This window comes from Lissotriton helveticus, chromosome 12 (assembly GCF_964261635.1).
Source record: "Lissotriton helveticus chromosome 12, aLisHel1.1, whole genome shotgun sequence".
NCBI lineage: Eukaryota > Metazoa > Chordata > Amphibia > Caudata > Salamandridae > Lissotriton > Lissotriton helveticus.
The window spans coordinates 568,099,081-568,122,646 of record NC_136073.1 but is presented as its reverse complement, the minus strand read 5'-3'; the positions used below and the strand labels follow the sequence as shown (position 1 = coordinate 568,122,646).

Below are 23,566 nucleotides of genomic sequence, written 5' to 3'. Positions count from 1 at the left end.
TACACATATTTTACGTGGATATACTGAAAAGCTGGCATATATACGATCCTCTTTGATCGGACACCACTGAACTTCGATAGCATGGTAGTGCTTTTGGCATTTTCATACCTATTTTAGCGCAACTTTGTGTTGCTTCAGGTTCAATTTCTTCAAAAATGTTCAAACTTTACTCACCATATCTACTTAAAAAATGAAGAAAGCTTGCCGGGCATGTAACTGGCTTAGGCTCTCATTAAAAGTGGGCCAGATATTTCCGGCCTCCGCACAAACTACTCCCTGCTGAAGGGATTGGTATAAATGGTGCGGAATTTACCATGCCTAGTAATTATCTAATTTTCCCTCCTGGCACTTGCAATTGAGACCGAAGATTTTTTCCTTGAGAGGGACAGTTAGCATTATTAGACTGTTGATGGTACTACTGGGCCATCCTATGGCTACTGCCCAGACTGGGGCCACTTATTACTATTTTTTAAAAATATTTAACCCCCTGGCTGCGGCCGGAATTCCGCACCTGTGTGGGACATTCCGATCGCGGGCGTGGTCATGACAGCTCCCGGCCGTCATCAGCACACGCCCACCGTAACTTATGACGGCCGGGAGCCGTCATCAGCACTGAACGAGTTAAAAGGTACCCTAATGGGGGTGTGGTTTGTGTATCAACCAAAATGGCCACCTCGTTATCCACTCAAAGCCATCCTTCCTATGCACCACTATGCCAAGATTATTCAGGAGACAGCACAGTGAAGCTAGTGCATTGCAATTCAACCAGGGTCCTCATGCATAAACATGCCAGGAACACAGTTCCACTGTGTGGGACACTGCGGCCAGCTTGAGCGCCACAGGAGATGAAGTGTCGGGGAGGCTGCGTACTCTTTGGACCCGACATGGTGGGTTTACAGTCCGAGCGCCATATTAGGATGACGGTGATCAGAGTTAAACCTGCGGGGGACTCCAAACATGGTTCTGATGGGCTCAAGGAGCCCAACGGTCCGCCACAAAGAAAGCATAATCCCTTAATGACGGCGGTTTGGCCGACGGGATTATGTCTGTTTCCGACAGCCATTCCATGTCGACCTTTCCAACATGGAAAGGATGTCGGAAAGCGACATTGGGGGCCCTAGCAGGGCTATCTTCCCCCTGGCACTCCACAATGGTGCATGGGGGGCCCCAGGTGCCCCCTTAAACATCCCTGCACCGTGAGGCAGGCACCGCATGGTGCAGGGATGTTCACAAATATACATTTTTCAATGGAAGCTTTTCCTGCGGGCCTTTTATGCCCGCTGCACAAGCTTCAATTGCAAAACTGATGTTTGTGAATACCCTATGGGTGGTCGCATTGTAATCATGTGGTCTGAACTGCCGACCTACGGTCAGACGGTTCCAAACTGTAACGTGTCGGACGGATGAAAGTCGGCTCAACATCGTAATCAGACCCTTGGACACAGAAGTGATCCAAAATAGTGTAGAGGAGGAGGGAACAGCTCTCCAGTAACCAGCAAGGAGCAGAAAATTGATGATGAGGGAGTGGCCAGACCACAATTGTGAAACCGTGGGAGGCTCTGGGCTGGATACGAGTCATAAGAGGCTCTTCCTCCGTGGAGTAATAAGGTAACATTGGTGAACTGAGAGCTAAGATGACAAGTTTTACAATTCTACCAGCTATAGACTGAATGAGGTCAGGGTTCCGGAGGCTGCTGAAGTACTAGATCAGCCACAGCAAAAAGGAACTGCCACTGCCTCAACAGTGAAATGTGTTGGGTCTTGCTCTTACCTATAAGATAAGCATCCTTGCAAGTTAAGGGAAAAGTTTTGGGCGCCTTGGAAGATAAAGCAGAGCAGCCACTGAAGACATATAGTTATGATATGGGACAGGGACAGGCTTCTCTATCTAACATCTTCACTTCATGTGAGACTACAAGCTTCACATATTGATATTGCAATCAATTTAAAATTTAAAAAAAAAACTGATTTGACACTAAAGCGTGGTCTCTAAGTATCTCCAGCATATTGCGGCCAAGGTGAGCAGAAACATGCAGGTTAAGAAGGAAGCTGCTTACCAGACCAACAAATATCAGATTCGCTCATCGCCAAATATTTGCGTTTGACATTTAAAAAGGCTCATCCAAGTCTAAGGGCTTCCTCTTTGCCTCCCTTTTTGATTGTGTGGAGATTCTCCAACCTACAAAACATACCACTAGTGACATGGAGACCTACCCCGTTAAAATATGCCAGTGTTTTTAATGCTTTAGGAGATGAAGTTTGAACTTGGGGAAAAAGTATTTTAAAGTTTTGCATGAGGGGTTGTTAGAGCCTCACATAGGCCGCAACATGTTCTCTTAGCAAAGCATCAAATCAAGCATTTGGGATAGCCACGTTTAAGTAACTAGTGGGTTAGGATCTCTACCTCCCTGAAGAAATCACTCTTGTGTTCGCAATTCCATCTTAATCTTATAAATTGACTATATGGTAGTGAGTCCCTTAGTGAGCCTGGAAGGTGACTTTTGTATGCCAGGAGTGTGTTACTCTCCATGGGAAACCGAAAAAGGGTGATGCAGAGATGCTCGTTTTCAACACAGACAGAAAGGTCCAGGAAAGCGATTTCTGATTGATGGGATTGCATATTAAATGTGAGGGCATCACAGTTTTGAGGGTCACCCTAGCTAATCATGAAGATGTCATCTATATATCTCTTCCAGACAGAAATATGTGCTCTTTTTCATAAACTCCTTAGAATAAATTGTATTCACCCTTTCGTTCTGTACATCTCTAGTATTGCTATTAGGGACAAGTGCTTTTTTGTTATATTTATTACCCCAGGTACCCAGTGATTCTTGTGTGTCCCTTGTTGAAATGTTATGCGTTCCTGAACATACAGTTGCCTCAATTTTGGAGTAGCGTATCGACCCCTGGTACACAGGCACACCTGATGGGAATCTGTAACAGACATTTGTTTCGGACAGCCCCTACAGGTCAGTAGTTTTGGGGGGAAGACATCCCTGGAACACTAGAAAAACTTCGCGATTCCGAGACAAATTTCTCAGAAAGTCGAGCTCTGGATCTGGGTCTGATGGCGCAGAAAGCAAGGAAAGGACGTCAGCATGCGGGCGTGGTGCCTAAGTAGGCCCCTCAAGTCATTTCTAGAGCAGAACGACATCAGTGTGGGCCGCAAGGCAACACCGTCCAGCACGCATTGGTACTGCTGAAAAGTTTCGGGATCCAGTCCGAAGCCTGGGGAATATTCAAAAGGTGAGGAATATATGGCTAGATGTCTCTGTCAGAATGCCCCAATTCAGCACCAGAAAGAAGATAAACCTAGGGAGCAGAATTCCACAGATAACTAGCTGAAGGCTATTCTACTCTACATGAAAGAGCCTCAGAACAATAGACAACAAAGCAACAAAACTGATTCCCTGACCATTAGGCTGAACCAAATGAAAGACTAGGCAAGCATGTGAGCAGGATAGGCCTTGCGGAACAAAGAATTTCAGAACTGGAAGACAGAACCAACACATCCAAAGAGACCCTACTACGCATAGATAAGGGGCTTGCATTAATTAAGGTAAAAAAGAGGACCTGAGACAAGATCCTACTACAGTAATATACGGATTGCCATAGTTTCAGAAATTGCTGCGATGGGCTGCACAGGTCTTTATAAAAGATTTGCTCATTGAATTTTCTGACAGAGATCACCTCTCTGACATATTGGTCAATGAGAATGCCCACAGATCACGGATTCAGAAACCACCACATGGTGCCCCTTCTAGTCCTATACAGGGGCGGCTGCCCTATTGGGGCGTTGGAGCGTCATCCCACTGCATTTGTTGCCCCCTCGGCTCCAGTAGTAAATCAGTCTAAGATTGATTTAGTTTATGGTTGTTTTATCGGCCGGGTGGCTGCATCCAATGTTTTCATTTCAGGGCAGGTCACAGTGCCAATCAGAATGAGTGAAAGCGCTAGGCGGGCAGGCATGGTTGGGGCTTCAAAGCAGGCTTGGTTTTAAGTAAAGTGCGCATGTCGGGTTGGGCGGGTGCCTTTCTGCGTCTAACCCAACCTGCGCACTTGAGGCTTATCCTATGTGCAATCTTAGTGAGCAATGGGGGTTGCAGCTGCAACGCCCCCAGTCTCCTAAGGAGCACTGGGTGTGCCTGCTCCAGGCAATCCGGGTGCTGCTTCCATGCTGTTTGATAACATAAAAAGCGAGGAAGCAACGTCTGGATTGGCTCAGGAGAGGACGGTAGGCCTCTCTATTGCATCTCATCATGGAGTTCAGCGGCACCCGCAATTTTCTTCCATGCTAATATTAATGAAACTCATTGGACGTATGGACAGAGACAAAACACCAGAGTGGGACCCAAATGGAGCTGTTGGCTACCTTGTCAGAAACGCAGAGGACTGTCTTAGCGTGGCGTTGTTTCTATTGGGAATGGACCAGGTCACTGTTCAGGTTACGGATGGTACGAGTGTAAGAGTGTAGGTTACTAGGTAAGTTGTGCCCAAAATTCTGTGAATATTCATTGTACAAGTGATTTTATGTATGTTTCATGCCATTAGTTAACTCCTTTCTCATGGATTACTGTTCGGCAGATGCTGCAGATCAGAGAACCGAGTCTTGGATAAACTGACTTGCCTAGGTTCACACAACGTGGTGCGGTGGAGACGCCAGGATCGGAATTTTGGTCTCCTACGTTCAGCCTTAGACCAAGTCTTCAGTCTGGAGCATTGGACCTCAGTTGTCACAGGCAAGCTCAATGCTTCGAATCCTCAAGCCTCGATCGCTAGACTGAAGTCTCAATCTTTCAATTCTAGACTAAGCAATATAAACCTGAAATACTGTTTGTACTCAGGAGCCAAGCGCAAAACTGTGCAGCTCGGAGGGTAGTCTCAGGAGTGAGTACCAGCCATATATACTAAAGTAATATACCCTGCAGTATGCAATAAGTCTTGGTTTCCTGTTTGCTCGTGACTCGTGACTGTGCCAATCTTTGCTGCTGCATTCCAAAGGACTTTCTTTGTCCCACATAGCCCTCCGCGGACCCGCCCGCCAGTCTCCCGTCGCTCTCCCGCTTTTGCCATCTTCAGCGGGAGCCGCCGAGCGGAGACAGGCGAGGGCAGAACTACAACACCCAGAAGCCTCCTGGGGTCTGCGTGTGAAGGGAGCGCCAGGAGGCGCATAAAAACGGCGTAACCATCATTGAAAGTGGGTTTCCTGTTTGCTCGTGACTCGTGACTGTGCCAATCTTTGCTGCTGCATTCCAAAGGACTTTCTTTGTCCCACATAGCCCTCCGCGGACCCGCCCGCCAGTCTCCCGTCGCTCTCCCGCTTTTGCCATCTTCAGCGGGAGCCGCCGAGCGGAGACAGGCGAGGGCAGAACTACAACACCCAGAAGCCTCCTGGGGTTTGCTTGTGAAGGGAGCGCCAGGAGGCGCATAAAAACGGCGTAACCACCGTCTCGCGGGACGCCCGGAGCGAAGCCCGGGCAAAGGGCGGGCCCTCTGTGGCCCTCAGGGGACCTAAGGGGACGGGACGGGCCACTCCCCTTTCGTCTTGCATAGCAAAGAATCACCATCCTCAAGACTGCTAGGATTCACGTCTACTTGCAGCTTACCAAAGTATCCTCCTTGTACTTACTGTCGCCTGCTCCGAACCAGGACTATTGGGGAAGCTAAGCAGAGAGGTAACAAGACTATTTGGTGAATCCAATTGACTATATTATCTACAGAGGGAGTAAGCAAATGTTAACTAGTATTCAAATGTCGAAGGCTAAAAATGTTATTGCTCCAGGTAACACCATGGATAATTACTTGGTGCAAGTTGTGGAGAAAATTAATCATGATCGGAGGTCATCATTGGGTCTTGGTACTCCACCGATGTTGTCCCAAAATGAGATCTTAAATATGGATCCATTCTGCCAGGGTGCCTCAAATAACTCATCTCCAGCCTCTCATGGGCTGGATATGGGGTTATCACAAAATGTCACGGCCATGGTACATTCAACTATTAATGCTGAAGTGATAACTGAGGATCTAGACCTAGACCTAGATGTCTCCCTGCACGATCCAGACCCAGACGTGGAGATAGTAGATCCCACCTCTCTCTCACCCCCTGCTCCTGTTCCTGCCCCAAGAGTAACAAAAGCGACTACTAAGATCTCGACAAAAAGGGAAGGGTTAAGGTCTAGCAGGAAAAGACCAGCTACTCCGCTCAACATGAAAACTGTAGATGGGAATGCGGGTAGAGGAGAATTGAATAAAAGCTGGGATGATGATGGTATATTAAAAAAACTTATGGGCATGCTGGACATTAAGTTAAATCAGCTAGTAAAACCCATATTGTCAAAAATTGATCATCTCACAGCTAAAATAAATAAAATGGAGGACTATATAAAAGCAACTAATAATAAAATAGAGGAATTGCCGACTATCCTTGTAGACAAACTGGCTGAAAACACCCGACCAGAAGGCTCATCTCAAGGCGTAATAGAGCTATTACAGAACGAGCAGGTTCGATCTGAGCGTGTCCCAGATCAAGTTCATCTTGCTACTACTGCACCTATACCGCCTGAAGGGAATTGTATATTACAGGGGTCCCACACAGAAAATAACCCTATGGAGTTAATTGTTGAAGCCTCACCTCTCATCCTGGTACTTGCCAATGTTCCCCCTTTAAATATTGGCCAGATAGAACACCCTGAATCTTTACTAAATAAAGCACTCCAATGGCTAAATAACAATATGCATATGTGTCCCGGGGGTAAACATAAGTTGGCAGAAGATCTACTAACCGCAAGACGGGTAAAATGGATAGGGAGCAGTATTAAAAAATTCTCTGGGGATTGTGTGGTCCTGAGTCTTAAAAGCCCTGAAGTTTTACCTGAAATTTTGAATAATCTACTTCCTCCTCAACGCAGAACAGCGGAGTTAATCCCACTCACCCTGGACTTTTTTTATAAGAGGAAAGGCCTAGTGTCAAACTCGAGCATCCTGAGAACCAAATGGTCTACAGTGGCCAGTAGACGCGCAAGGGAGGGTCCATCTAATGTCTGGGGGCTAAATCTAGATAATAGATTCACAGCATTGTCTAATCTAAACGAGTGTGATTGACTCCCAATAGATAAAGGATTATCAGTGAAACTTGAGGTGAGTCATTCCACATGTCAACTAGACAAACTGATGGACCATCACAAAGAAATGTTGGATCCCGATGATAAGGTCCCCCTAAGTTCAAATAGCAATGTACCTATAGTAGGACCAGAGGATTCTATTAATATCAGACAAGCAGCGGGGGATGACCTAAGCCCTGAGCAGGGGGGAATGCCAATTGTGAATGCTAGAAGAAATATGGGGGTGCCATGTACATTAGGCCAAACCCCAGGAGAACGACCATTAACTTTTATATCTTGGAATATAGCAGGTATAGCTAGTAAGTTAGATAACCCAGAATGGCTTGATTATATTGATAGGCATGATATAATCATGATGCAAGAAACCTGGTCAGTCAACCCAGTTTTTCGAATGGGGTATCTAAATTTTTTCAAACCGGCATCTAGAGGTGGAAAAGGACGTCCCTCTGGAGGATTGTTGTTATGGGTTCGCCAAGCATTGACTTGCACTATATCACAAAGGCAAATAACATCTAACGACATTCTAGCACTAAACATCAGATGGCCAAATGGACAAGAAGTAGCTTTGTATAACATCTACGCTAGGGGGGTTGGTGCAGGTGTTCCGTCTGATGTCTTTTCCATCCTAGATCAAGATGTTGAAACTCTTCTCCCTAATTATCATATCATAGTGGGTGGCGATTTTAATTAAACTTTTGAGCCCCTAGGAGAAGAGGATAGGAATCTAACGGAAGAGGAGGATGGTAGATGGGGAATACCGCAACTGGAGATCCCTCCCATAAAAAGATGGAGTGCTACGGCCATTAGAATAAAGAGCCTCTGCCTCTCCAGAGGTTTGAGAGCCACGAATGGGAGAACACAATCCGACTTAAATGGGAATTACACCTTTGATAATGGTCGTGCTACAAGCAGGATCGACTATTTCTTAATTGATGTAAGAGTATGGTCCAAACTATTAGACATGGCAGTTGTATCACGATTAGAGAGTGATCACCACCCCCTGTACATGACATTTTATCCTTATCAAGAGTCTAGAGTACTCACAAATAAAAAGCTGATGGTAACACGAGACGTTGTGTGCTCAAACAATCAAAGACATTTGAAATGGGGAATGCTGCTAGGAGATGTAAGAAAATTAGAACATCTGAAAAAACAGGTAAAAGAGGAAGTGACCAATATCAAAGCGTATTCTGGAAATCTTAATTTCCAGGAATATATGATGGAGGCTCATAAAAATCTATTTTATAAACTGCAAAGTTTTTTTATCAAAACAGTAGACCCAACAGCAGCCAAAAAACATCAAGCCGTTAAAGGCTGGTATGACAAAAGCTGTAGATTGGCAAGGCAAAACTTAAGTCAAAAATTAAAAATTGGAAACCCAACAACTGTTAAAAGGGCAAGGGATTTTTATAGGTTGACACAAAAGCAATCGAAGAGACGCTGGGATGAAGAGGGCTGGAGTGAATTAAAGCAGGCATGTACCAACAAAGATTCCAAGCGGTTTTGGGCCCTGGTTAATGGAATAGGGGTGGGCTAGCTGCCCAACCACAAAACCATGTCCCAAAAGATGGCTGGAATTACTTTTTCCAGCCCCAGTATGCCAGATGTCCGATATATGCATCCATATCTCCCCCCAAGCTGTCTTTTACAGTGATCAGATATTCACGGAAAAAGATGTTAGTTTGGCACTGGACTGTGTCGGGTGGAAAGGCGCCGGGTATGGATGGCATCCCAGCAGACGTTTTTCTATCTGACCGGATCTCTTGGTGCACATATTTTAAAATGTTGTCAAATGCAATAGCCATGGGTGGAGAAGTCCCAGACTCATGGAAGGGGGCTGAAATTATCCCTATATATAAAAAGGGGGACAAAACCCAGGCAAAAAACTACAGACCCATTAGTCTAATTGACACAGCGCAGAAAATAATGGGTCGATTAGTCCAGAATAAACTGCAGCAGTGGATCGAAGACCAAAATATATTGTCGCCATATCAAGCGGGATTCCGCCCCTTGACTAGCAGTGTTGACCAAGTTTTTTATTTTTTCGCCATTTATTGGAGAAATGTCACGCTGCGAAATGGCACATTGTACGCAGTTTTTGTAGATTTGAAAGCTGCGTTTGACCTGGTCCCGAGAGAGAAATTGTGGGAAACCCTGGTTGAGGTGGGACTAAGCCCCGAACTTCTTACCTTGCTGGTGCGCCTTCACGAAAATAATTTTGCAAAAATAAGGTGGGGCAAACAGGGGGAAGTGACGGCCCCTTTCCCAGTAGAACGAGGGGTGAGGCAAGGGTGCGTCCTGGCTCCTACGCTTTTTTCAATCTATATAAATGGAATTGTGGAGCATTTAAATAAATCTCCAAATGATGCTCCAATCATGGCAGGTGTACACGTTCCCGTACTAATGTTCGCGGACGATACGCTTTTATTATCGCGTACGCCCAGTGGACTGCAGAAAGCGGTTGATGCCTTTGGGGTTTTTTGTGATAGTCGGGGCCTGGAATTAAATACCAGCAAAACCAAATTTATGTGTCTAAGTTCCCAAACAGGTTTTAAGGGGGTGATAAAATATAAGGGTGAACCACTGGAAAAAGTAGATGCCTTTACTTATCTAGGAATCACCCTACAACATGATATGAAATGGAAATCACACATCAACATGGCATCTCTAAAATTTAGCCAGCTAGCGGGTGCAGTTACCATTAAACATAATACATCTCTGACAAGACCTATAAATTGTGCACTTGAAGTTTATAGTATGAAAGTAGTAAGCACATGTTTATACGGGTCTGAGCTCTGGGGTTTTTCAAACCTAGGAGATTTAGGGCGGGCGGAAAATAGATTTTTGCGAGGGCTTGTTAGGGCCCCACAAAGTACCCCTATAATCCCACTTAAGATGGACCTAGGTAGGAAAAATATTGAAGATATTGCCCGCCTACGTCCTTTGTTGTATTGGAGGCGGCTAATGGTAACCCCAGAGTTAAGTCATTATGCATCGGCTCTTTTTGATGTTGTGAATTTTGATCGCTTCCACTGCATCGCTTGGTTAAAGGAACTCCGGACAACATTGGTGAAATTGGGCCTGGACCATCTGTGGGGTAATAAGGATGTTGCCCTATTTCCTTCAAAAAAACAACTGAAGGATATCTACTGGGAGTCAGTATACGCAACACTGTATCGTAAAGGTCTACAATCTTTCCTGTCATCACGTTTTTTGGACACTAAACAACTACCTTTATATGAAAAATATTGGGATATAGTTGAACGTCCATTTGACAGGAAACTATATTTCCAATTTCGCGTGGGAACACTTCCAGTGAATGCTTTTACACAACACTGGTCCCTATCACAGGACGCTCATTGTGACCATTGTAAAAACCAAACAGAGGACATTGCACACCTGTTCTTTTCCTGCCCCTTGTATGCTATTCCCCGTCGAAAGTGGCTAAAACCAATTTGTAAGAACATGGGCACCCGCTGTTGCTCACAGGCCTTAAGAATTTTAACATCTGATTCTTCAACACCATTGGTAATAGCCGTAGCAAAATTCCTTGCTTGGGCGTGGGCAATAAGATCACGTGCTCTAAAGTCTATTGATTAATATGAATTATTAATTGTTTGTATAAATCTGCTTGTCTCTTTTTACCATTTTAAATGAATTTTTATAAAATTGTATGTATACATCTTTTAGAATCAATAGCATTTCGACTGTCACTGTTTAATATGTTTTTAATGAATTATTCTTATGCTTAGTATTTATTGTATGATGGTTAGGAGGTATACTTTTATGACTAAAAGTCGAATAAAGCTTTGAAATTGAATTGCAATAAGTCTTGGTTACTAGCAGCACGGACTCAACCATGCACATGAGCAATGCCTGACCTGCAGGGGGTATATATGGAAGTGTGTGCCCATCAGTGTGAATAAGCGTTTGCCACAAAGTATTTACCCAACAATGTGTGGCCTACTGCAAATTGCCAGCAATTTGTATTCAACAGTTTGTACCCAGTCGGTGTTATCAGTAGGCTCTATGAATCTGTGTATATGCATCTGTTTGCTCCAGGCCTGTGTACCAGGTGGTCTACGTTAATCTTTATATACTAACATACCACCGGTGTTTATTTAGGAGTTGAACCCTTTCTCGTATATCTATTAATCCACTAGCAGCATGCAATGGGCAAAGGACATACAGCAGTGTGTAGCACCAGTGTAATGTTACCAATGTACATCATATTTTTCTTTACCAACAGTGGATCTTAAGGTCATTTTGCATGTACTGAGTTGGTGCCTACACAACGTAGAGCAGCTGTAAATATTTGTGAAGATTCCTGTGTGTAAAGTGATGGAATTGCTTCTGTTTAAACCATAAAATGGAAAAAATCAAAACTAGCGATGCCTCATGTAGCTAGTTTTTGAAAACGATATAGAAAGCAAAGCATGCGTAATAATTGGAAATAATTCCTGATCTTAAATCAGCATAAAAGTTGATCATAAAAGAATGCGAGCTGGTGCCGACAGCGCGGCCGGCGCTATTGAATTAGCGTGCCACATGCCAAGGCTATGGGCTTTATGTATCTGGCTGCCGCGTGTTTTAGCGGTGCATAAGTCATTGTTTCCACAAGTATCGAACGGGCTGTGTGTACCCAGAACGTTAAAGCCAGCAGTGGGTATTCGGTAGTAGAAATTGCAGGATTGCAGCGAGCATCACTAATTTTCAAAAACAATTCCTTCTATTTACCTTGAATATTGTTTCTAGAGATGGATACAAATAGTTATACCTTTTCCAGCTCCCTGCAATAACATTTGTGTTGGGTGTCTACCCTGGACACAGTAGGGGCTGCTACTAAACAGGGGTGGTAGGGCAAGGGGGAGGGAAGAGGGGGAATAAAAAATAAAATAAAAGGACTTACCTGGCTGCCGCCTCTTCTGTCGTCTTCTCCACGCCACAACAGAAACCACACAGCCTCCCAGAGTCACCTGACCAATCATGACGCTGCCTTACAGCAGCGTTGTGATTGGTCTGAGTGCCGTGGTTCGATGCTCAGACAGGAAGGCTGTGCATGTTCCTCACCAGGCTGAGTAATGCAGCCTGGTGGGGAACATGCAAAGTGCGCATGACTGTTCGGCTGGCCAAAGAGGCCAGACAAACTGTCCTGCGCCCTTTAGAGTGTGCTTAACACTCCTCCCCCAGGCCCCTGCTCTGGCCAGTCCCGCCTCACTCACCCGCACCTAAGCAGGAAGGAAAACTACAATTATAATCACATCCGTTATTATCATTTTAGTTTTCCTTTTTAAACTGCTCGCAGAGCAGTGGGGTAATGCTCCTCTGCCTTAGCGGAGGAGCTGCCGACGCGTGGGCGTTTCTATTGCAACCCTCCTGTGGTTCATCTGCTTCGCTTCCTGTTCTCTCATAGCTCAACGTGAGACACGCAGGGCAGGCACTTCACCAGCTACACTTCACTTCACCCACAATACATGAATATCACCTGCTCAAAGCACACACCGTCCTCGGGGTGCATGTACATCATTCACAACTCAAACACACACAGCACTGCCAACTCGTGCATTAAAACCACCACATCTTAAGAGCCATATTTTCTGTTCTATGGAGTTGTCTGCACTTTGTTATCCTGGCACTTTTATTAGTTTCTTATAAGGTTAATATTCCGAAATAAAGGTTATCCACTTTTTATTTGGGTCTGATGGATCCCTGCATTTGCAGTGTTCTTCCCAGAGAGTAAGCCTATATGTCAACATTACCAACACCCACTCCAGGCCTGAGGATGTTGTTGGAAAGTGTGGCACTTACCATCAGCATCCTCAGGCTCACAATGGAAGTGCAGCAGGTCAAGGTCTATGGATCTGACGTGCCATAATTAAACGCTGCAGAGGTGTTCGGAACAATTGTCATAGTGGGGTGCTTCGCTGAAATCGTAAGGATTGTGAATCATCTAAAGGTAGCACAAGCGTCACAAATGAGCTACATCTGTTTATCAGGAATGTGGTATGGGTGTAGCATCCAACTGGTGGTCGTGCAGTTTGGGGCACACTGTCTCAAGGCCCTCCCACAACATGTGGCCCAGGATACAAACTGTTACTCACAGCCCAAGGTCCATTTTAGCACTCCAGGGGAAGTCACAAAAACAATGCCTCCTGCCATACCTTCTCACCAATCCCTGAACAAACAATCTATAACACTCTTCTAGCAATCAACCCCTCCAATCACTTCTCTGACCCCCTTCCTCCTGCCTTCTTCAAAATGATAAAATCTTCTATCCTACGACTATGGGCAAAAATTGTAAATGCCTCTCTGAGACAAGGCTCCATACCGGACTGTCTTAAAATGCGGCAGGTCACACCTATACTAAAGAAATCCGACGCCACACCATCTGATCTCAACAACTACCGCCCTATATCCAACATTCCCACCTTGGCGAAACTGTTGGAGAAATGTGTACTAATACAATTATGCAATCATATTGAGAATTTCAACCTCCTAGACAATCACCAATCTGGCTTCCGTCAAGGTCACAGCACAGAAGCTGTACTCACCTACATAATGGATGATATACTAAAAATGCTTGATCACAACGAATCAGGCCTAATGATACTGCTTGACTTGTCCTCCGCCTTCGATACGGTGAAGCACGACAACCTTTTGTCCCTATTGGAAGGAAGGATGGGCCTCTCTGGCACGTTATTACAATGGTTCTCATCCTTCCTAGATAACAGAACACAAAGATTCAAGATGAAGAACTCACTCTCTCAACCCTACGTGGTCACCCTAGGCGTTCCACAGGGCTCCGCCCTATCCCCCATCCTCTTCAACCTACTAACGGAACCCCTGGCGAACGCATTGAAATCAGCAAATATTCTATATCACCTGTATGCGCACAACACCCAACTGTATCTGAAACTATCCACTCCAGAAGACTTCATTTCCCTCAACACTATTCTACAGAACACGCAAAACTGGCTCACTAACAACCACCTCATTTTTAACACCAAAAAACAGAATTCATTCTCATCTCCCCACCCAATCACACACCTAAGATAGACCTATGGCTGAAACACCTAACCTCCTTTGACTGTGCTCCCCTCATCATCGACTCTGCGAAATCCCTGGGAGTCACCTTAGACAAACATTTGAACATGAACATGCACATCATTAATGCCACCAAGGGAGCTAATCATCAAATGAGTATATTAAGGAAACTCAAACCCTTCCACCCTCAGGTCGACCTGAAAATGGCAGCACAAGCCCTAGTGATACCAAGATTAGACCATGGAAGCACCACCCTCTGCGGTCTCCCCAAATACAAGCTAGCTCCACTGAGGGCATCACTTAATGCTGCGGCTAGAGTGGCAGAGTGGGCTAAAGAACGGTGAAGGATTAAACCCAGATCTGTTGACTGGGTGTGAGTGTTTGATTGGTTCAGATGCTCCGTCCATCACCACCCCCTTTTGTACCGGCTAGATTGGTATCAGGAACTAAAAGAAATAGCCACATTTCTCCGACCTTGAGAGCTCTGAACTGGCTGCCATACGAGGCAAGAATACACCTAAAGGTTGCCTGCTTGACCCATAAAGCACTCTATAACAATACACTCAGCTACTTGGCTCTAAAGCTAGAACGTTCAGGAAGATGCAGACAATTACGAAGCGCAAGTTCTTTACTTCTGAAACCACAATCCTTTTGTAAAAAGAGAACTGGTTGCAGAGCGTTCTCAGGGATTGCTCCAAAGATCTGGAACTCCTTACCTCCAGGGGTACGTGGAATCTCGTCTTTTACCGCCTTAAAAAAAAGAGGTAAAAATACTCCTAATGAACAAATTCACGCCCTAAGACTTGATTCTCGGCAGACATCGAGTCACCTATGCGAACTTCGTATCACTGCATACCTCTTGCTGTTGGAAGGATAATATCATTTGTATGTTTATTACCTCACCCACCTAATCTTCAATAACTGTATATAGTGGAATGTTCTATTGCCCTCTGGGAAAATCATGTGTCGTCTACGGGTCACCTATGTTACCCATTTATTATATATCTGTCCGGTACGTAATGACGAATACCTAATGCCTTATACTACCTCATATCTTTATGTTTTATAACTGTTTACTGGAAAGCGCTCTGATACCCTCGTGGGTCACGTTCGCGCTATATAAAACTTTTCCACTGTAACTTTTTCACAATCATGCTGTTCTACTGATATTATAAAGCAATGATTTGCCCACTCTTTAAAAAATAAAAATAAACTTTCTGAACCTCCCTTATGATAGTCAAGCTCACTCGCGACGTAACACTCATTCATGACTGTTAAATCCCACCACTTTCAAATTTCTCAGCTGCCAATGGTCCTATAATTCAAAACTCTTGAATGACAGCATCTGGGATACTCCTCTCAGACTGCCTAGAGAACAAGCATTGGCATAGCCAATAGGTCTCGCCTTTGGGACCTTATAAGTGTTTAGTTATCCAGCACAATATCCTTGGTGCAACAACATCAACTGTTGCATGGCTAAACACTTATATGGTCCCAAAGTTGGCTATGCCAATGCTTGTTTGTGAAGGATTGGAAACTTATTTCCAACAATCTATGTGTTCTGAAACAGTAGGGGAATTTCATATAGATTACTGTACCATTCCATTTCAGGACAGACTCCCTGCTCCGTTGCAGGTTTCACAAGCAGGAATATAATGTATTTCTATAAATGTTTGAAAGTGGGTGTTGAAAGGGGCAACAAAAACTTGTCACTGGCATCCCACAGGCTAAAATCAATATTTGTTTTAATCTCTACATCTTTGATGTGTACAGTTGTACATGAGTCCTTCAGAGATATGACTGCTATACCAGGGTGATGGATACAGGCATTTGGAGATAAAACCACTTTTCCTTTTAAATAGAGCACATGTGTTTGGGCCTGAAAATCAGGCTGCCGCCACATAAGAGGTCACAATATAAAATGCCCAAGGCAAACCAAAATTAGGAGAACACAATAAAAATATGTATATCCTTGCATTTATTATATCTTCATAGATGGAAAGTGGTTTTGTGCGAATTGTAACACCTTCTGCCAGTTTGGTATTTATAATTGCTAAAACTGCACAACACTCTACTCAATCTACAATACTCTACTGTATGATACTCTACTTTACTCCACAACACTCTACTCCACTTTATGTCACTCCACACCACCATATGCCACTCCACCCTAAAACACTCTACGCCACTCCACAACACACTACTCCACTCCACTCTGCTATATGACACTACACTGTACTACTCCACTCTGCGCTACTCTGCTCCCCTCTACTCCCCTCTAAATCACTCTGCTCCACTCTACACCACTCCACCATATGCCATTCCACTCTACTCCATGACACTCTACACTCCTCCACTCGACGAGACTCTATTCCAGTCTATGACACTCCACGCCACTTAACTCCACTTAACGATACTCCATGCTACGACACTCCACTCCATTCTATGCCACTTCACTCTATACCACTCCTCTCTATACCACTCCACTCTATACCACTCCACTCCATTATTCTCCACTCTACTCTACAGCACTCCACTGTACAATACTCTATTCCACTTTATGCCACTCCACGCCACTCCTATCCACAACACTCTACTCTAACACTCCATGCTATGACACTCTACGCCACTCCACTCTCGAGCCCTACTGCATTCTATGCCTCTACACTCTACACCACTCAATGACACACTACGACACTATACGATACTCCATTCTATGACACTCTACTCCTTTTTTTGCCACTCCACGCCACCATATGCCCCTACACTCTACTCCACTATAAGTCACTCCACAACACTCTAAGCCACTCAGCTATACAGCACTCAACGCTGCTCCACTCTACGTAACTCTGCTCCACTCTACCCTATGCCACTCTACTCCATGCCACTCTACGTTACTCCATGCCACTCTACTACACTTTATGCCATTCAACGCCACCATATGCCACTGCATCACCCCATCTAGAGTCTAGAGTACACTAGGAGTGTACAAAGTATAGCTCAGGGGCGGTTCCTCCTCAGTAGCGGAGGAGCATCGCCCGCCTGCTGTGAGCGCAGCAGGCAAACACAAATAAATAAAATGGCTTCCTTCCTTTTCCTGCTCGTGGAAAGCAAACAGAATTGCTGCACCGGTCGTGCTCCGAACTTATGGGTGAATTGTGTAACTTTGCACCTCCCCATTTTTAATTTAAGCAAGCCGCCACTGATATAGCTTAGAATCTGTAAGCAACATAGAGCATAGTGATGTGTATCATATTGTTAGCAAACAAAATAGGTGTGTGCAAAGACTGTTCCATCTATAGAGTATGCCTTCTCCATGACGGCAACCTACTATCACTAAAAACCGCACCATAGTAGAGGTGGGCGAGCGAACAAATTATCAGACATAGCCGAGCTAGAGCTGAGCCAAGTAAATCATACAACAAACACTCTGTAAAACTATGATAAAGTTGCTTAAAAATTTTCAAAAGTGTATTTCTTTAACATGTGGGAACATTTCACTTTAGTACATCAGTTTATATCCCGCTGTATTAAGGGGTATTTATTAAAAGAGATAGTTTTTAACTTGAGTTTAGACATATTCATGTTCGCCCCCCCCCCCCCCCCCCGACGAGGGTGCCATTAATGAGCAAAAATGCAAGAGAAAGAAGAAACCCCCAATGCACAAAGATTAGAATTATTGTCTATGAATATGTTCCTCAATATTGTTTCTATATTTGTTAACTCTCAGCACACATGTGGGAACATTGTAGTGTTTTGAATCAAACGCAAGACGTTTTTGTAGAGCACACATCCTGAATTCACGTATTTGAAAGCGCTCTCTTATGTGTTAATGAAAACAGCAGGTTTGGAGAATTAAAATATTTTCCTAATATACACAGTTTGGTCAACCAGGGAAGCTGAGACTGATCCCTGGTTTTCTACTTTCACTGTGTGCAATTCAGGCACTAGATGGCTATCGAGTTTTCCTGTTTTAAATCACAGTTTAATGCATTTTCTTTCATTCTTGGCCAGGACGTTCCACCATGGGTGGTAGGCAAAAGATACATGAAGGCTCGGCTCGTTTTGGGTTTGAGGGCCCAAGCTGAGCCTCCTACTTGAAGCTTGTAGGCATGCACCTCTTTTAAGAAACACGGTGGAGGGAAATAATAACAAAACCCTCTTCGAAGATGTATTTGCGGCAAATTGTAAAAAAAAATTACCAAAGTATTCGCGGCCGCAATCTGCGAGGATCCGTATCTAAATCGTCGCCAATTGGAATGATGAAGTCACGCAGTGGTAGATCCAAGTATTTATTGAAGTCTAGTAGATGAAACAGGCGAGAGCCAGGCAGTACGCCTTCCACTCCAGGACACCGGCAGTGACTGATGCCCTGGACTGGAATCCACATTGGAACAGCAAGTGCATGCCATGCCTCGCTCTGTGCCACGCTCCAAAGCAATAGTAACTAAACAATAGTAATAGTACAATAAAGCACTCTACGCCATAGTTTGTCTATTGTGGTCTATGAACAGCTAGCAATGAGAACATGAACATTAAGACAAAAAATCACATCGGAATGATGTAGCTAATATACATTTTGGTTTATCGAAACACACAGTACATCAGTTGTGTCGAAAAAATGTTTTTACAGTAACACGTCGATGTCAATATCATTTAATACAATTAAAAAAAATTAAATAAATTAAAGTAAAAATAAATAATAATGTATACTGGGGTTCCATTGTAGATAAAATATTATTAACTGGCAAAATATGGAACGCTTCACGAATTTGCGTGTCATCCTTGCGCACAGTACATCAGTTGTGTCGAAAAAATGTTTTTACAGTAACACGTCGATGTCAATATCATTTAATACAATTTAAAAAAATTAAATAAATTAAAGTAAAAATAAATAATAATGTATACTGGGTTTCAATTGTAGCTAAAATACTATTAAATGGCAAAATATGGAACGCTTCACGAATTTGCGTGTCATCCTTGCGCAGGGGCCATGCTAATCTTCTCTGTATCGTTCCAATTTTAGTATATGTGCTGCCGAAGCGAGCACAAATCAAGAGCTGAGCACGCTGGTATATAAAGGCCAAACATCAGATGTTTTTAAAGTTAGGGTAATTTAGGAATATTGGAAGTTGAAATATATACTTATCGCCTTTGGTACTTTCCACAAGAATGCCCTTTTCAAGGAGTAACAAAACATTCTGCTGCAGAAAATGTTTGCAGTTTCACTTTATGAAAATCGCAGAGCATCACGGGTGTATGCAAATCAAGTCAATGATGTCATCGTCTGCACTGTACGTTCTTTGCCGCATGCAAAGCACGTACACTTTATAGACACAGAGAAAGGACAACTGTGTTCGTGAAATAGGGGCATGACGGTCATCTGGTAAAAGGGCATGTTCTAGCTGCACAGCGGGGCAAATATACTGCAGTCTTGGAATGCATGAGCTACTGGTGCTTCTACCTGGGAAAATGTATGATTTTGCATATATGTTAGCCAGCATTTATACAGCGAGCAAATACTGCTAGAGTGGCACCTTAGATCTCAAACTTGTGAAGTTTTAATGACCACGGACACCATCAGGATGCCCTTTTTGAAACATTATTTGTATTTGCTTTATAGACTAACTCAAACAATTACACATACAGGAGTCATTCTCAAAGTTCAGAGCCCCTATCCTCGGTATAAAATGAACTCGATCAAAATCACTGGGCAGCCCAACCATACAGACCCCTCCTTCAAGGGATCAACCCATGTCAGAAAGCAATATTTGTGCTTAATATTCTCCTGTTGCTACCCGTGGTGGTACTGTATTGCAGTATTTGGATAGTGCTCACTACCCCTATGGGGGCATTGAAACACTTGCCTACGGGGATGTTTACTTGGGCCATTGTTAACAAGAATGGTTGCTGTGGAGATATCACCGCAGATTTAATAAATAAGCCCGAGGGGTTTTGCCTCGTGGCCAGTAAAGCACTATTCATCCTATGTCGGAGTGTGCTTTAATATATTGCCGGGGGGACCTAGCACACGCAAGAGAAGGCCAGCAACTCAACAATTGTGAATATTATTCACCAGGTGGCTGGTTTCAGATCTCCCCTCCTTCAACAGCTGGTAGCACTGTAAACCACACATACAAATGTTTGTAAGTCCTCGTGTGACGAGCAAGACTGAGTTTATATTTGCACCTGTCAGAGATACCTTAAATTCAAAACAGACATCGAAGAAAGACTTAGGGGGAGGAAGTGGTCTCACTGCAAGACTGCCGACTTTTGGAGATGCCAAACCAAGGTTCGAGCCACGGGGTCCGACTACACATCCTGTGATTCTGGGCAAATTACTCAATCTCCCTGTGCCTACCAAATGAAAACTAGGAAAATAAAAAAAAAGCAAATAGGTTGACAGCAAATAATTTCAGGACAAACAACTGACAGTAGCTGCCGGTCACATCTGGGTTTAGCCTGGCAGTAAACACGTTCACCACATAAAGAACGGGCTACCAGAAAGAACAAGCATTGAAAATGCAACAGGTCTCGCCTTTGATTAAGTTAAAGCCATTTGCTTTGCTAATGGTATTGCATAGCAAATGGCTTAAACTTAATGAAAGGCGAGACCTTTTGCATTTTTAATGCTTCTTCTGAATGGTTCTCTAAGGAAAAGAACGCTAAGGTGGTGTAGAAAGTGACTTTGCATTAAGACCGCTATGCACTGTCCATTAAGGAGACTCCAGAAGGACTAGGGGTTCATTCTATAATGACGAAGGATGTTACCGCTTCATTGGCATGTGAAGTTCCTGTTCTGGACCTCTGTTGGACTGCGAAGTGGACATCCGTGAACACGTTCACCAAGCAGTACTGCCTTGATGGCCAGTTCCAACGTAAAGTGCTTTTTGGCTGTTCAGAACTATAGGACTTTCTGTTCTGAATCAACTCCACAGACCCTCCCATTAGGGAGTAACTGCTTTGGTATCTGTTGTGACGGTGGGGAATCTTCAATTAGAAGTATCCATCAGAGGAAGTTACATACTATTGGTGATGCTGTTTCAGGTTGATACTCTTAACAGTGGATTCCTCGCGGACCTACCTCTCTGTTCAGTTGAGCGGCCTCTTATAACATTTACAAAGAAACGTTCCAATCTAGAGATCTGCACATTGGTTTTCCCAATTATGTTGTACTCCGTGTTTGATGGTGGAAAGACTCAGGCTTGTACGGGTGGAGTATATATGTGGTTCGGCTCTGTCACTTCCACGGCGGAACAAAGCCACCATAAGGCACACAGCGTCACTTATCAACGTGTGTAAACACTAGTATGAAACCTTCCAGAACCAGTCTGAAGGTAAATAATCTGTGGTTAGTGTATCTGTTGGACCCGGGCCTTAGGGCTGGTTCACCCCTGAACTTTTTGCCTTATGTGTGACCCTGTGTCAGTGATTTTTGGGTCTCTGCGCACTTTCCCCTGGGTCCCAGAGTGAAAGTGCGTGCGTGTAGTATGGCTGGCCTGCCCTCCCATAGGAATGCATGGGGAATGTGTGTGTCCCTGGTAGTTCCTGATGCGTGGGGAGTGCAGGCTCGAGTTTAGTATGTGTAAACTCGTGAGAGTGAATGCTGCGAGATGGTGTCTGCGGCATGTATGTGTCTAGAAGGGAAGTGCTACTTCTGGACATTGAGATATGTGTGCATGTGCTGTGAGGGTGCTGGAGCGTGATTGGCTGGAGCTGGCTGGCATGCCAGGCTCCAGGAAGTCTAGATGGGTTTGCCCGGTGGTGAGTGGGAGATTAGCATGAGTGATGTGTGGGAGGAGTGTACCTGTGTCCTGGATGGGCTGGGTTTTCCCCACACAATGCTGGCTCCGCCCCCCTGTGGTGTGTCTAACGACCCTAGCCTCCCCAGTGAAAGAAATGGGTGGTTGGGCCATCAAGAGTGCTCCAAAGCCAGCTGAAACTGGTTTTCCCCCCACCCTGCACCTCAGACAAAGGGAAATACTGTATAAAAATGGGGCTGTGTCCCCACTGAAGTTGTTCTCTTCCAGGATCCAGAGGGGGCTGCTGCTGCTGCTGGGGCCAGGAGGACTGCCACTTGGACTGTCTCCCTGCCTGGAGACCCAGTGTGCTGGCTCTGGCCCAGCCTTGCCCCCCTGCCTGCCTCCAGCCCCTGCTGGAGCCTTGTCCTGTCCTCCAGTGCTGGGGAGCACTGAGGATTCCTTGCCTGCAGCCTGAGAGCGCTGCTCTCTGCCCTTCAGCGCTGGGGAGCGCTGAAATCGCCTGCCTAGCGCTTGAAAGTGCTTGATTTTGGCCATAGCGCTGTGAGCGCTGTGTTTTGTCCTGTAGGCGCTTGGGAGCGCCTACCCTTCGTTTCTAGCGCTGCTAGCGCTGGGTGTGCACAGCCGGTGCCCACCCGGCATCTGATTTCCTTGTGTGGCGATTTGGCGGCGCGGGTGCCACCCCGCTCATTGCCGCGTTGTTTTGCCCGTTTTTGTTGATCCACGAGGGAGCCCACTCCTCGGATCACATGGGAGCCCGCCTGCCTGCCTAAAAGCGAGCCGCCGCGCTGCCCGCGGCGACCCGGAAGTGGTGAGGCGGCCAGCCGAACCCCAGCGCGGCCCCAGAGAGGCCGACCGGAAGTCCCGCCCCGCAGCCACGACCCGGAAGTCAGGCAGGCCGGGGGCAAGACAGAGAGGTAACCGGAAGCGGACGGGAGGCCACCCCGCGCTCCGGTGAAGAGAGAAGCCGGCGTCTTCCCTTGCCCTCCCCAGGCTCCCAAAGTGAGGGAGAGCCCAGGGAGAAGTGTCCAGAGAGCCCCGAGGAGCGGGCGCTCTCGAGGAGCAGAGCCTGCCGCGTCTTGCCTGGAGCCCCGGCACGAGAGGAGAGGAGCCCCGCCCGCGGCCCAGCTGATCAGCCGGTGAGTGCGAGGGCGGGTTCGGTGTGTCCTGCGAGCGGCCCCATTGAGGGAGGGCCGCTCCACCGAGAGGAGCCCGTTCTGTGTTCGGTGAGCCCGAGAGGCTCTGGGGGTATTTTCTTGTGTCCTGAGTCCCCCGTGAGGGACTCCCAGACCCCGCAGTTGCTACCGAGCCCCGAGAGGCTCGGGGCCCCCTCCCCCCAGAGGGACCCCCGGCCCAGTAGGCGACAGTCTTGTTTGTGGAGCCCTGAGAGGCTCGAGGCCAGTCCGTGGGTCGTGAGCCTGAGAGGCTCCAGCCTGCATTTGTTCTTTGAGCCCAGAGAGGCTCTGAGGGTGCCATTCCCTCATGTTGGAGCCCAGAGAGGCTCCAGCCCTTTTGCGTTGCGAGCCCCAGAGAGGCTCGAGTGCCCATTCTGTTGAAGAGCCTGAGAGAGGCTCAGGAGGGCCAGTTCTTGTCCAGGAGCCCAGAGAGGCCCCACAGTGCCACAGTGGTGGTTCTTGAGCC

The 23,566-nt window shown here is 45.6% G+C and overlaps 1 protein-coding gene and 1 non-coding gene across 2 annotated transcripts in view; both read right to left on the bottom strand.

The window, feature by feature from the left end:
* The window catches only part of MATCAP1 (microtubule associated tyrosine carboxypeptidase 1), a 247,986-nt gene that overhangs the window by 31,173 nt on the left and 193,247 nt on the right, over window positions 1-23,566 (bottom strand). The window lies entirely within an intron of this gene.
* LOC144801100 (U6 spliceosomal RNA) lies at window positions 19,109-19,215 on the bottom strand. The gene has a single exon (XR_013604976.1). It is a non-coding gene; the product is annotated as a U6 spliceosomal RNA (small nuclear RNA).